The sequence below is a fragment of the Gossypium arboreum genome, chromosome 4 (genome assembly GCF_025698485.1).
Source record: "Gossypium arboreum isolate Shixiya-1 chromosome 4, ASM2569848v2, whole genome shotgun sequence".
NCBI classification, from domain to species: domain Eukaryota; kingdom Viridiplantae; phylum Streptophyta; class Magnoliopsida; order Malvales; family Malvaceae; genus Gossypium; species Gossypium arboreum.
In genome coordinates, this window is record NC_069073.1 from 79,625,125 (window position 1) to 79,638,835 (window position 13,711).

Below are 13,711 nucleotides of genomic sequence, written 5' to 3' on the forward strand. Positions count from 1 at the left end.
CTCTTTTGGCACAATAGAAATCAACGTGTTCCACCATTGATAAGTCAAATATTTCAATAATGATACTGCACATTTAACACATTCAGCCGGTGTACAAGATAGCTCATCAAAAACCCTGATTGTATTCTCTGACCAGAATTCAGTTCTCTTGGGATCATCCTCAGCAGTTGCTTGGAATTCTTCAGTCTTGTACTTACGTATCTTATCAATAAGAGGCTTACTAACTCGGATTGGTTCCTTACCTTGAGGAATAATAGGGATCGATTGAGGAGCAAAGCCGAGTTCATCCGTACAAACTCAGTAAACCATTCACTCATCATCTGGAAGAAGACTTCCTTAGCCTCTCCTCCCTAGCCCTCAAATATGGGCCTCGTACCGCTTCATGCTACTCTGTAAATGAAGGCTTGAGTGTTATTCTCTACTTCATCGGAGTCATCTTGGTTGGATGTCATTGCTATATGAAAACATGTTTAAAATATTCAGGAGATATCACACTATCACAAGTTATATAATGGCATGTATAGCTAGACTTGTACACGCTACGTTCAGTCCAAAAATTGACTAAATCGTAGCTTTGATGCCAATAAATGTAATATCCCTAACTTGAATCCGTCGTCGAAATAGGGTTACGGTGCATTACCAGAGTTTACAAATCAAACAGACAAAAATTTCAAACATTTCATATCATGTCAATATTCGTATCAAAACCAATCAAAATCATACATATTGTCCCTTATACAAGCCCTCAAAGTCCTAAATGCATGTTAAAAGTAACTCGGGACTAAATTAGGAACTCAGAGAATTTTTCAAAAAAACATTAAAAAATTTCAAAGCTACAGGGGTCATATAACCGTGTGGCTAGGCCATGTGACTCACACGGCCAAGAGACACACCCGTGTCTTAGGCTGTATTAGAAATAGGGACACACGGCCATGTCCTAGCTCATCTCTGTGCCCATGTAACTTACTAACTTGGGCTACAAGGCCAAGCCAAACGCCGTGGGCTAGGCGGTATACCCTTCAAAGTAACCTCACATGCCCGTGTGACAAGCTGTGTGTATGGCCATGCAATAGCCTGACTTGCAACCCTTTGAAAGCTACAGGAGACACAGGACTATGTCACCTGCCCGTGTATCACACACGTCTGAGACACACGCTTGTGTCTCTACCCGTGCGGACAAAAAATAGGCCATTTTACAAGCTATTTTCCTCACCAAAATAGGCATAAACCTACACCCAACATTTTGCATAAGAACAAGCCATAATAAGACACCCAAAATAAGCATAATCAAGCCTTAAACATATGGCATATTCACATACAACCAATATGCTCTTAAGCACCTCAAATGAAAATTTATAAACATGGTTAACCATGTGTTTAATATAATCAAATGACCAACTAACATATGTGCATATTTGCATCAAAACTTACCATGTAACTCACTTACCAAAACACACCAAATGGTACCAATTAATCACTTAATCACTAGCATCAATATACATATATGTCTTTCACAACAAAGCACCAATTCACAACAAATTATATGACATCTTTAATATGCAAATTCTACTACCTTTCTATCTTCCATTATTCAACCATATCAAGTCACATATCAACCATTATAAGGCTACTTATATACACATCAAGATATACCATTTCACTAACACCAGGCCAAAATGCAAACCAACCAAATAGTCATTTCCAGCAACCAAAACACATATAAGCCAACATTAGCCAAAATAACCTATAAATCCCATTATAACCAAAATTAAACCAACCGAAAGTACCAAAAGAGTCGATGGATAGTGTGATATAGCTCCGACAAGCTTCCAGCCAAAACAAGCTTCTGATTCACTATAAACACAAAAATTAACACAGAGTAAGCATTTAAGCTTAGTATGTTCATATAAAATAGAATTTAACTTACCAATTAATCAAATAATAGGTAAGTAACAAAGCATATCCCAACACAACTTGGCCAAAAGCCTAAGCACATATGCACCAACCATATTAGTCATGTAAATTCATATATGAATCAATAGCCATGGATGAGCTCAACAATTAATCAAATTTCCATATACATGTAACATCTATATCATGTATCTATATATTATATAAAATCATTTCCATTTATTTCATTTAATATAGGTAATAGTTCGTATCGAACTCATATCATCTCGTAACAGAACATTGCCTGTTAAACCATTTAGAATATCGTTAGATACTCGAGATAGCTCACACATAGTGTCTTAAACTGTAATCCATCAATACCTGTACATGTATACTCATATGAGCTGTGAATCGGTGTGCTCTTTCAAGTTGTAAATCAGTATGCTCTCACGAATTGTAAGTCGGTAAGCTCATATGAGTTGTAATCGGTAAGCTCACACGAGCTGTGGAGCAGAACGTAGCTACACGATACTGTTCACACGAGTTGTGGAGTATCCGCAACATATTTTGGACCTCAGCCATCAGTAAAACGTTCAAGACCAGCATCCAAATCATGTAACTCTAATAACATGTCATTTGTATCCTATGAATTCTTAAGGTTCAAATGGAACTCGATAGTCATCGTACGCCATTAAATATGAGATTGGTATTTATACATGGCAATTATACAACCACACATATATATAATTCAATTAAAACATATAAATACACAATTTAATTACAAGAACTTACCTCAACGAGTATACATAGATATGGAGGTAATCAATCTGAGATTTTCCCTTTGCCCCGATCTAACTCCATATGAGATCTATCTTGATCTATACATATAAATTTAACTCAATTTAATATATTTCTCATCCAATTTAGTCCAACACATTTTTTCCCCTATACTTTTAATTTATTTGCAATTAGCCCTTAAGCTCGGAAAATAAAATTCATACAATTTTATCCCTGCCCAAGCCTAGCCGATTTTTATGAATGCTTATAAAAGCCTACATATTTAAAAAATTCACAAATTTTATCATGAATTTATCATATTTTTAATTTAACCCCTAATTGAAAATTTCACCAAAAATCCCTTTGCAAAAGTTGTTTATCTGACAACAACCATTCATTTTCTATCAGAAAAATTCAAAACTCATATATATTCATCAACGATAAAACCCTAATAGTTTAACATTTTTACAAATTTGTCCTCAGACTAGCTAGATTAAGCTACAACAATCTCGAAAACATAAAAATCATCAGAAACGGAACAAAAATCACTTACCAATTGAGCTTATAAGCTTGGCCAAAAATCAAGCATCAAAAATGGTTGTTTCTTCTTCTACGTTCAATTTTGCTTGAGAAAGAAAGATGAAAGCTTTATTTGTTTTATTTATTTTAACATTAATTACCTTTTTACTAATTTAACCTTTAATAACTTTAAAAATTACACAAATTCCAAGACAACATCTTCCACTAACTCATTTATGGTTTAATTACTATGTAAGGACTTCCACTTTAAATTTTTATAGCTATTTAATACCATTAGCTATTAGAACTCAACTTTTGCACTTTACGCTATTTAGTCCTTTTTATCAAATTAAGCATATAAATGGTAAAATTTCTTATCGAAATTTTTATACGGTAGTACTATCATGCCATAGACCATAAAATAATAATAAAATAAATTTTTTAACTTTGGATTTGTGGTCTCGAAACCATTGTTTTGAATTCACTAAAAACGAGTTGTTACAGAATTGCAAGTAAACCCATCTTAGCCGATGAGATCAAAGCTAAACAACCTTTAGATTTAACTCTTTTACCTCAAACCAAGCAAGTAAAAGAGGGAAAAACTAAGGACTTGAAATTTAATGATGATGGTATCTTGTGTTTCTGTCGGAGGCTTTGTGTGTTGAATGATGACGACTTAAAACGAACCATACTATGGGAAACACATGCTAGCCCTTATGCCATGCATCCCAAAGGGAATAGAATGTATCGAGATGTGAAAGAGTTGTATTGGTGGCTGGGATTGAAACATAATGTAATAGATTTTGTAGCCAAATATCTAACCTGTCAATAAGTGAAAGCTAAACACCAATTTCCTTCTAGGTTGTTTCAGCCCATGAAAATACCGCATTAGAAGTGAAAGCAAATAACGATGAACTTTGTTAGTGGGTTACCCTTAAAACATATTTAGAAATATTCAATTTGGGTGATAGTAGACTGATTAACTAAGTTAGCACACTTACTTCTTGGCCGCAAGGATTATTCTTTACAGAAGCTGGCTAACTTTTACATTTTAGAGATAGTTAGGTTGCATAGGATACCCAAATCAATTATCTTAGACTGTGATCCCCGTTTTACATTCAGATTTTGGAATGAGTTACATGAATCATTAAGAACCCACTTGGATTTTAGTACTACTTTCCATCCACAAATTAACAGGCAATTTAAGTTATGATTCAAATTCTGGAAGAAATGTTAAGAGGCTATATCATCGAATTTCGAGGTAGTTAGGAAGAACATTTACCTTTAGCCAAACTTACCTATAACATTAGCTTCTAATAGAGCATCCAAATGGCTCCTTATGAGGCCTTATATGGTTGCAAGTGCTGAAGTCCTTTGTGTTGGGCCGAACTAGGTGAAAGGAAAGTTTTGGGTCATGAGTTAGTATAAGAGTCCGATGGGAGGACTAAGTTAATTCAAGTAAGACTAAATGCGACTTTTGAGATACATAAGTAATTTGTAGATCTAAAAAGGAAAGACCTTGAGTACAGTGTCAATAATCAAGTCTTTCTAAAGGTATCTCCATAGCGAAAAGTGTTAAGGTTCGGTTGAAAAGGTAAATTAAGTTCACGATTCATAAGACCTTACTGAATCCTTAAGAGAATGAGTCTCGTTGCTTATCAACCGGAATTACCACCTGAATTGGATCGTATTCATAACATCTTCTACGTTTCCATGTTGAGACATTACCATTCTAACCCTTCCCATACATCCCAATCGAGGAGATCGAGGTTTGACCGAATTTGTCCTTTGAATAATAACCCGTATGAATTCTAGAACGTGATATGAATATCTAAGAAGGAAACAAATCCATTTAGTTGAAGTCTTGTAGCAGAACCATGGAGTTGAAGAGGCTATATGGGAAACTAAAGACACGTTTTGTCAACAATATCCTCACTTGTTTGAACTAGGTAAATTTTTAAGATGAAATTTCTTTAAGGAGGGGAGAAATTTAACACCCCAAAAGCTATAGGGTTAGAAGTTATAAAAACATCATGAAATAAGTCTTAGTATTAGTGGTTAAAAGCTTAGTAAAACCCATAGAGAACCAAGGTTCAAACCCCACTCTTTGTAATTTTTTCCTCTTTATTTTTCAACAACTAAGGACCAAAACCAAGCTAGTATATGTAATAAATGTTGTAGTAAATAACCAAGAATGAGCCTGATAGTTCAGTGGTAAAGCCTTGGCACAAATCCCCCTCATCCCAAGTTCTATCCATGCCAACTCCATTTCCCCTATTGTCTTATTCCCTTAATTTCGACCATAAGGGTTATCTGTCAAAACATCCATAAAATTTACTTAACTTAGCCTTTTAACTCCTTTCCTAATCATATTAGAATTTTGGTTTTTCTAGTCAACTGTAATTTGAATTTCTTCCCCTATTTATTTCCTATTCTTTCTTCATATTTTCTTTTACAAAAATTTTCTCTTCTTTGTTGAAAAATTTATTTGAATACCCAACTCGAAAACAACCCCGTTCAATCCATTTTTCTTGTTGATTTAGCGTAGCTTCGTCAATTTCATTCTATCATGCCAAGATCGGTAAGCAATCTCATTCTTAATTTTGTAAAACACTAGAATCTGATACAATATCGTTCTTGATAATTTTTTTTCAAAATCAATTTTGAATATTTAATGATTTTTCCAAAAATCTTGTTAAAACTCGATAAATCTTGAAACATCGATATTAATTCTTGTGTTTTCGTCGATTGAAAGACCCGTGTAGCTAACCCGAATCAAAGTTAGACATGAGGATCGTCGTACAATACCCTAGAAGTCAGGTGGTGTGTTCTTTTACAAGAAAATCGAGATAAAATTGAAACAATCGAGACTATACAGCCCATCCGTGCAGATTGCATAGTCTCACACATGACTATGTTCCCCCTTGAAACCTTAAGTATTCGTTTCTCACACAACCTAAGACCCCTACACGGCATGCCACACAGTCATGTCTCCCCTGTAGGTCGTGTACCCCTTCCACACAGTCTGGTCACACGGCCATGTGTTCACTGGAACTAGAAAATTACATTTTTACCCAAAATTTTAAGTTTTGATTAGATTAGTCCCTGAATAGGTTTCAAACTATTTTAAGTGAATTAAATTATGCAATTAGGTCCATGATGATTTGAGGCATGCAGGAATCCATGAATGATCAAATTAATTGATATTTATTTGTGATTATGAATGTGTGCATAATTACAAATAGTATATGTTACCATATATATATATATATTTGTTGTGACCATATGAACGATGTGCCCTAAATTAATGCCAAATTGAATATATGGAAACCATGACTTTGCTACTTGATTTCCATGTGTTAGAATAGTAAATATTTCGATATATGAATGAGTTAAATAGATTATATTGCATTGCATGGGTTGGGTTGGGTTGGTATGATCGGAAGAAGAACCGACAGAATTTCTGCATTAATGTTTTTTGTGTACCCATATCCATAGCAGATTCCAATTGCAATGTTTTACTATGATTCACAACCCTCTAACATCTATCATTTGCGAGCATGTTGTGTTTCCATAGACACCGACAGATTTCACCTACACTAAAACTGTAAACTATTGGTGGTTAATCCATAATCTGGATTGTTGGTGATTGGAGTTCTAGGGAACTCCCAATGTGGTGCGTAGCTGTGGGGGTGAGAAAAAATATTTTAAAACCAAAGTTGTATGGCATTTTTCATATCATGTGCATACATGTCTAAAATTTATACTATGGGATTTTTTTGCATATGAATGATTTCATGTTTATAAATGTGTCTAAATCCTATATGATTAATATGGGAAATTCTAAATACTTGATTATTTTGGAATCTATGATTGTAAGCTCTAATGATTAAATAGTGGTAGCATTAAAATACCATATTTTGAACTAATTTAATAACCGTGATGATTATGTGCAATGTTATTTAATGTATCCTAACAACTTTTTGTATTGGTTTCATTGTGATCGAACTTACACTAAGCGTCATAGCACACCCCCTTTTAAATTCTATTTTTGTAGATAATCCTCAAGGTTAGGACGCAAGCACAATATCCGAAGGGACGCAAGCACAATATCCGAAGGGACTCAGATTAATTTCATTTTTTCTTAATATATTAAGTTTCATTATTTTTATTTATTTCCTTTAAAAGATTGTACTATTTATTTATGAACCGTAGCATGAGACTTAGGATTTAGTTTTGAATTTTTATTTTGCATGAAATTCGCTTATAAATTTCAATTAGGTTATTAAGCAATTATTATCTGAAAACCCCCAGTTTTACTAAAAACAAAAGTAATCACCATCTTTTTTGCTACTGGGTAATAAATAAAACTCGAGATTTAATAAATCAAGTACTTAACTAAGTTTTCCTAACAATTTAAACAAAAGTTTTAAAAGGGCCATTTTCAAAAACTTCGATAGCTTACTAGGCCATTTCAGTGGCTAATGTAACCTTCTGAACTCAGGTCTAACGTCTAGACCAGGTTGAGGAGGTTACAGCCTGAACCATTCCACGGGCCTACCACATGATCATATCTGTCCTGTAGGTTGCTATTTTGAACACCACATGGCTACAGCCTCTCAAACGATCGTGTGCCCCCTCCACACAATCCAGGGCTTCCCACACGGTCCGGTCACACGGTCGTGTGTCCCTTGCTTCTCAAAAATTATAGTTTCGCCCATAAATTTATGATTTATACAAATCAGTCCCTGAATGGTTCCCGAACTATATTTAGTGAATTATTTTGTGCAATTGATTCCCTGAGACTAGGCTAAATGCTAGAATCCATGCATTGATTGATTAGATTATTACTATATAAGTATGCTATATGATTTATACATGCTTCTATGATGGAATTTCTAGTAAATTATTACTGTCACCCGTTAAACCAAATTACTAATTGTATTAATCATATACTTACTATATTGTTGAACTGAATACATGAATATCATGTCTACTACTAGTATTGATATAAATGTGTGTTAAACATGTTACTGTTTCTATACTGTATTGATGCTCGCATGTCATACTGCATTGCTTGGGGCGGGACGCGTTGAAAGGAGGAAGTACCGCAATTTTAACTGCAAACACCGGTGCGTTATCCAAAATTTACTAGTAGCTTTCATCTGCAAAACCATTGTGTATTCACAACCATTGGCAACGTACTAACCTGCAAGCACTCGTGGTTTATCTAAAACTCATACTGGCAGCATTATCTGTAAACTCGTTGCGTACTCACAACTACTGCCAGCGTATTAACCTGGAACACTTGTGGTTTATCCACAAACAAGAGTGTTCGGGATATAAGAATTCTAGAGAATTCTTGTTGTAGAGTGTAGTGGTAGGGTAGGATCTAATTATATTGTTAAATTGAAATTGATAAATATACTGCATCATCACGCATTAATATGTTTGAATGAACTGCCTATTTCTGCTATGCTATATGATTACTAATGTATTGCGAAATAATATTATTTATGTTTGGATTACTGTTTGGCACCGATTTACTTTTGACGGAGCTCACACTGAGCATCATAGCTCACTCCCTCTTCAATTTTCATCCTTACAGATAACCCACCAGGTGAGGAAGCAGATGCGACATCCAGAGGGTTTCGGCTTCACTTTTACTAAAATATTTTATAGCTATTATTTTAATTATTATTATTAAACTGTATTTTCTTATTTTGAACTGTGGCATGGGATTTAGGATTATAAATTTTATTTTGCATGACACTTAATTTTAGTTTAGGATAATAAGAGATGATTATTTATAAACTATGCATGAAACCTCGATTTTTATTTAAAACATCCACTTATCACTATTTCGTTTCTATATCCTAATTAAGGTTTAGAAGAATTAATTGATATGTAATTAAGATTCCTACTAAACTAAACAAATATTTAGAAGGTTTTAATGGAAAAATTATTACATATAAAATAGAAATAAATGTGAAAAGAAAATGAATTCATCACAAATTTAATATAAATAATTGAATTAAAATTAAGATTAAAATATTTATCATTTATTTGAATAAAAATATTTAAAGGAACCAAAAAGTAAAAAGAGATTACAAAAAGAAAATATAATTATTATTCATAACATGTTTCTAAAATAAACTTACATGACAAAATTTATATGAAAAGAAACTCTACTTAGAGTCTCAACTCAGAATGATGACAGGTGTTATTTTTAAATATTTTATTATTTTTTTCTACATGAAAAAGAAAACAAATGGCATCGTTCTTAACTCGCTTGTGAAATTTTTTTAAGTTAAAATGTGCTCCAAACCTCTTTACTTTTTATACATTTAGAAATTGGTCCCTTTATTTTTATTTATAGGATTTTAGCCTTTATACTTTTTAAATTTTAAAATTCAAACTCAGTGATTAACACAATTTAGATTCTTCTATTAAAGTCACTGATGTAATATTTTAAAATAACCAAAGACTCACTTGATAGCCATATAATAAGAAAATGATGTTCTAATAACATGAATCTAAGAGAAGAGTTTTATCTGCTTTCACAATTAAACTTATATTTTGAATTGAAAAGTAAATGGAAATTCCAAATATATGAAAAATACATTCACCTAAAATATATTTAACCTTTTTCCTCCACTAACTACGTATAAGATAATAATCCACCTATATTTTCTCAAAATGCAGTTTTCAAAGGTTCTTTTTTCGCTAAAGCATTAATCAACTTATTTTTCTCCATTTTGAACAAGTTATTTAACTTTTCTTTTTTATTATTATTCTATTTTTACCCTCTATTCAGCATGACATTATCTAATATTAATTAAAAATGTATAAAGATATGTCTATATTAGAATGTAACTTAATTTATAATTTAAGTAAAATAATTTTTAATATTTATTATTTTCAATTAAAATTTATTGAATAAAAAATGAAGAATAAATAAATAAATTAGTAACTAACTAATAAAAGGTAAATTTCTCTTTTAATTTAAGATTTAGTTTATAAATAAACCATGGGGAGGTTTATGTATTTTTCATCAAACTTTGGAGAATTGATATTCTTCACACCATAAGAATGGGGTAAGTAGATTTTTTTTATCAATCCTTAAGGTTTAAGAGGTGTTAATACTTTTCTCTTATTCTTTAACAGGTTACAAATACAAATAAAATTACAATTATAATTAATACATCCAAATAATTAAAAAGAAATTTCGATCAAACTAATAGGCGAAATACATTCGAGCATGGACTAGAATAAATCGAAACAAAGCATATACACATAGTGGGACTCGAACTTGGGCTTTCAAGATTCCTGTAAGGTTAAGTTCAATTCAATCTAGTTTTTTGAACTTTTTGTGAATCATTCATGATAGTTCGTGTAACCTCTCCAATTTGACCTAGATGTTAGACTCGAATTCGGGATATTATATCGGCCACCGAGATGGCCTAATAGCGATCGGGACTTATAAAATAGTCAATTTAAAACATTTATTTATTTTAGAAGAAAACTTAGCCTATTTTTAAAAAAATCCGTGAGTTAAAAAAATAATTAGTTTAACATCTTTCTTATAAAGGGTGATTATCATTGAAAACCTTAGTTAATTTCTAGTTTATTTATTAGACAAAATTTATTTATAATCTTGCAGCGGAAAAGTGATTTTTATCTTAGTTTTAATAAAATCTATATTTCATGCATATTTGATTATAATTCATACTTCATCATTTAAAAAAATAATGTAAAAGACACGCATGCTAATTAAAACCAACCTAAGTCTCATGCCACAGTTCAAAATAAAACGATATAGTCTTTGGACAATAAAGATATGAAATAGTAATTTTAAAATATTTTTAAGTTAGAACAGACAATCCAAGCGAGCCCTCTGTATGCCGAGTTCGCGTCCTAATTTGATGGGCTATCTGTGAAGATGGAAATAAAAAGGGGAGTGAGCTATGAAGCTCGATGTGAGTTTCATCATAAGAAAATCAGTGCAAACAGTAGACAAAACATATAGAATATCAACTTCAAAGCATGAACACAATTTGAATAGCAATTCGAAATTTTAGTATTTCAAATTAACTCATTATCATAATATCTCAATATTCAAAAAAATACAAATGTTTATAAATGCAATGCAATTTCAATTTATCAAAAAAGGCTCCTGCCCCACTGCTGCACACCATAAGAGGAGTTTCCCAGAACTCCTCTACCTTTACACCATGTTGTGGATGAACCAATTGTTATAAAAAGGGTAGATGAACCAATAGGGTTTTTGATAAAAAAAAATTTTGCAGACAAGCTATCAGTAGGTTGTGGATGCACAAAATGTTTGCATATTTAAGTTGTTAGTACAGTATGGATAAACTTCTCATTGGTGTAGGTAAAAGTTGCTAATAAGGTGTGGATAAACCACTTAATGGTGTAGGTAAACTACTCAAACGATGTGGATAAACCACTAAACACTGTAGATAAACTTCTCACACTTCTTCTGTTCATATCGTCTCATACCATGCAATGCAATGCGGCATATTTAATACCGATCAAGTATGATAGCAATTATTGTACTAACATATGGCAATTTAGTAGCAGAAGTCATGGTTTTCATGTATTCGGGTTAATAGTAACATAAGGCATGTCATTCATATAATCGCACATATAGATACAATAGCAACATATATTGTTCATAATTCATACAATTATATATATACAAATAAATACAGCATTAATTCGATCAATCATGGATTTTAACATATTCCATATAATTAGGGACTAATTTCATAATTTAAAACACTAAAAATAGTTTGGAACTTAATTAGGGACTAATTTGATCAAATCATAAAATCCTAGATCAAAACTATAAAATTTGTAAAATAGAGGAAAATTGTAAAATCTGAAAAACCGTGGCAAAACTGTAAAATCTAAAAAATTATGGCAAAACTGAAAAATTTTGAAAAATAGTGGTAAAATTATAAATTTTGAAAAGCAATGACAAAATTGTAACTTTTTGAAAAACAGTGGACACACGACTGTGTGAAAATCGAAAAACCTAGTGTTTCAGAGGAACATGGTCGTGTGGTGGGTCATGTCTTAAGCATAGTTTTGCCCTAATTGACTTGTAAAAGAACACACACCTGACTCTAGCATCTCAAATTGCCTATGCTTAGATATGGTCCGACGTACCTAAATCGAGTCATTCAAACAACATTTATGCAAGAATTAATGAAGATTCTCAATATTCGTCAAGATTATAGAAAGATTCGATGAAAAATCGAGAAAAATCGTTTAATCGATTACAAGATTATCGTTAGATAGAAAATTTGTAAAGATTCAAGATCAAAATTCATGATTTGAGGCGTACTTACCACTTCTTGGCAAGAATTAAGAATGTTTCTAGTGGTGATTATGAATCCGGTTGAAAAATGACCTGAATCAGGAACAAATTTTGATTCGGGAAGCAAAAATAATTTTCAGAATTTAGGATAAGAATATGATATAAAGAAAAGAGTCAGAAAATAAATACAGAATAAATAGAAAGATGGAGAGCAAATTCTATTCGAATTTGAAAAGGACAAATTGAAATTCTAATTAGGAAAAAAAGATAAAAAGATGATAGAATAATAATTCTATTGGAATTTTGAGAAAGGGTAAGATATGAATTCTAATTAGGAAGGAATTTGGTCAATTTCTAAGGTTTGTTGAATATGAAATTAAAACAAAAGGGAGAAAGGAGGCAATAACTCGAACCCTAGTTTCAAAGAGTACCAATGCCTTAACATTGAGCCTGTTACTCATTCTTGTTTAATTTTATTTCTTAATTGTATATATTTATTTTAATGTTTGGAGTGTCTTTGGTGAATTTATGAAATAAAAAGGGATTAAGAGATTCAAATTTGGGTCAATTGGAAAGGAAGATATCGTGCTAACCATTAGGATTAAGCCTATTTCTAGTTTAGTTTTTACCTCAAATAATATTTGTTTCAGTGTGACTTTTATCTTAGGTTGCTGAAAATAAAAGGAAAATAAATAGAAAAAGAAAACTTGACACCAGGACCTATAGGATAGAGGAATAGCATTTAACCACCAAGCCTAAGGCTAGATTCATACTTATTCATCACAGCTAACCCCCTATATTTTGGGGCGTTACAATTCAATTCAATTCGATTCTCCGTTTTTCCATACTACTTTTGGGTTTTGGATTTTATTTTGATAAAATAAATTTTGCTTTATGACTTTTGAATATTATTTGATGATTTAAATATTTTTCATATATTTTTAAAAATAATCAATAACTTTTATATTTTATTTTTGAAAAATAATTCTTTATATAGTACATTTAAGAAACATTCACTATTTTAATTATAAAATATTTATTTTTACATCATAAAAATTTAAACTAATTATAAATTAAATAAAATTGAAACCAAATCAATTTGAATAATTGCAATTTTTAACTTGTGAACCAAAAATCATCCAAACACCACTATTACACCCTTATCCCAGGGGCCAAGTA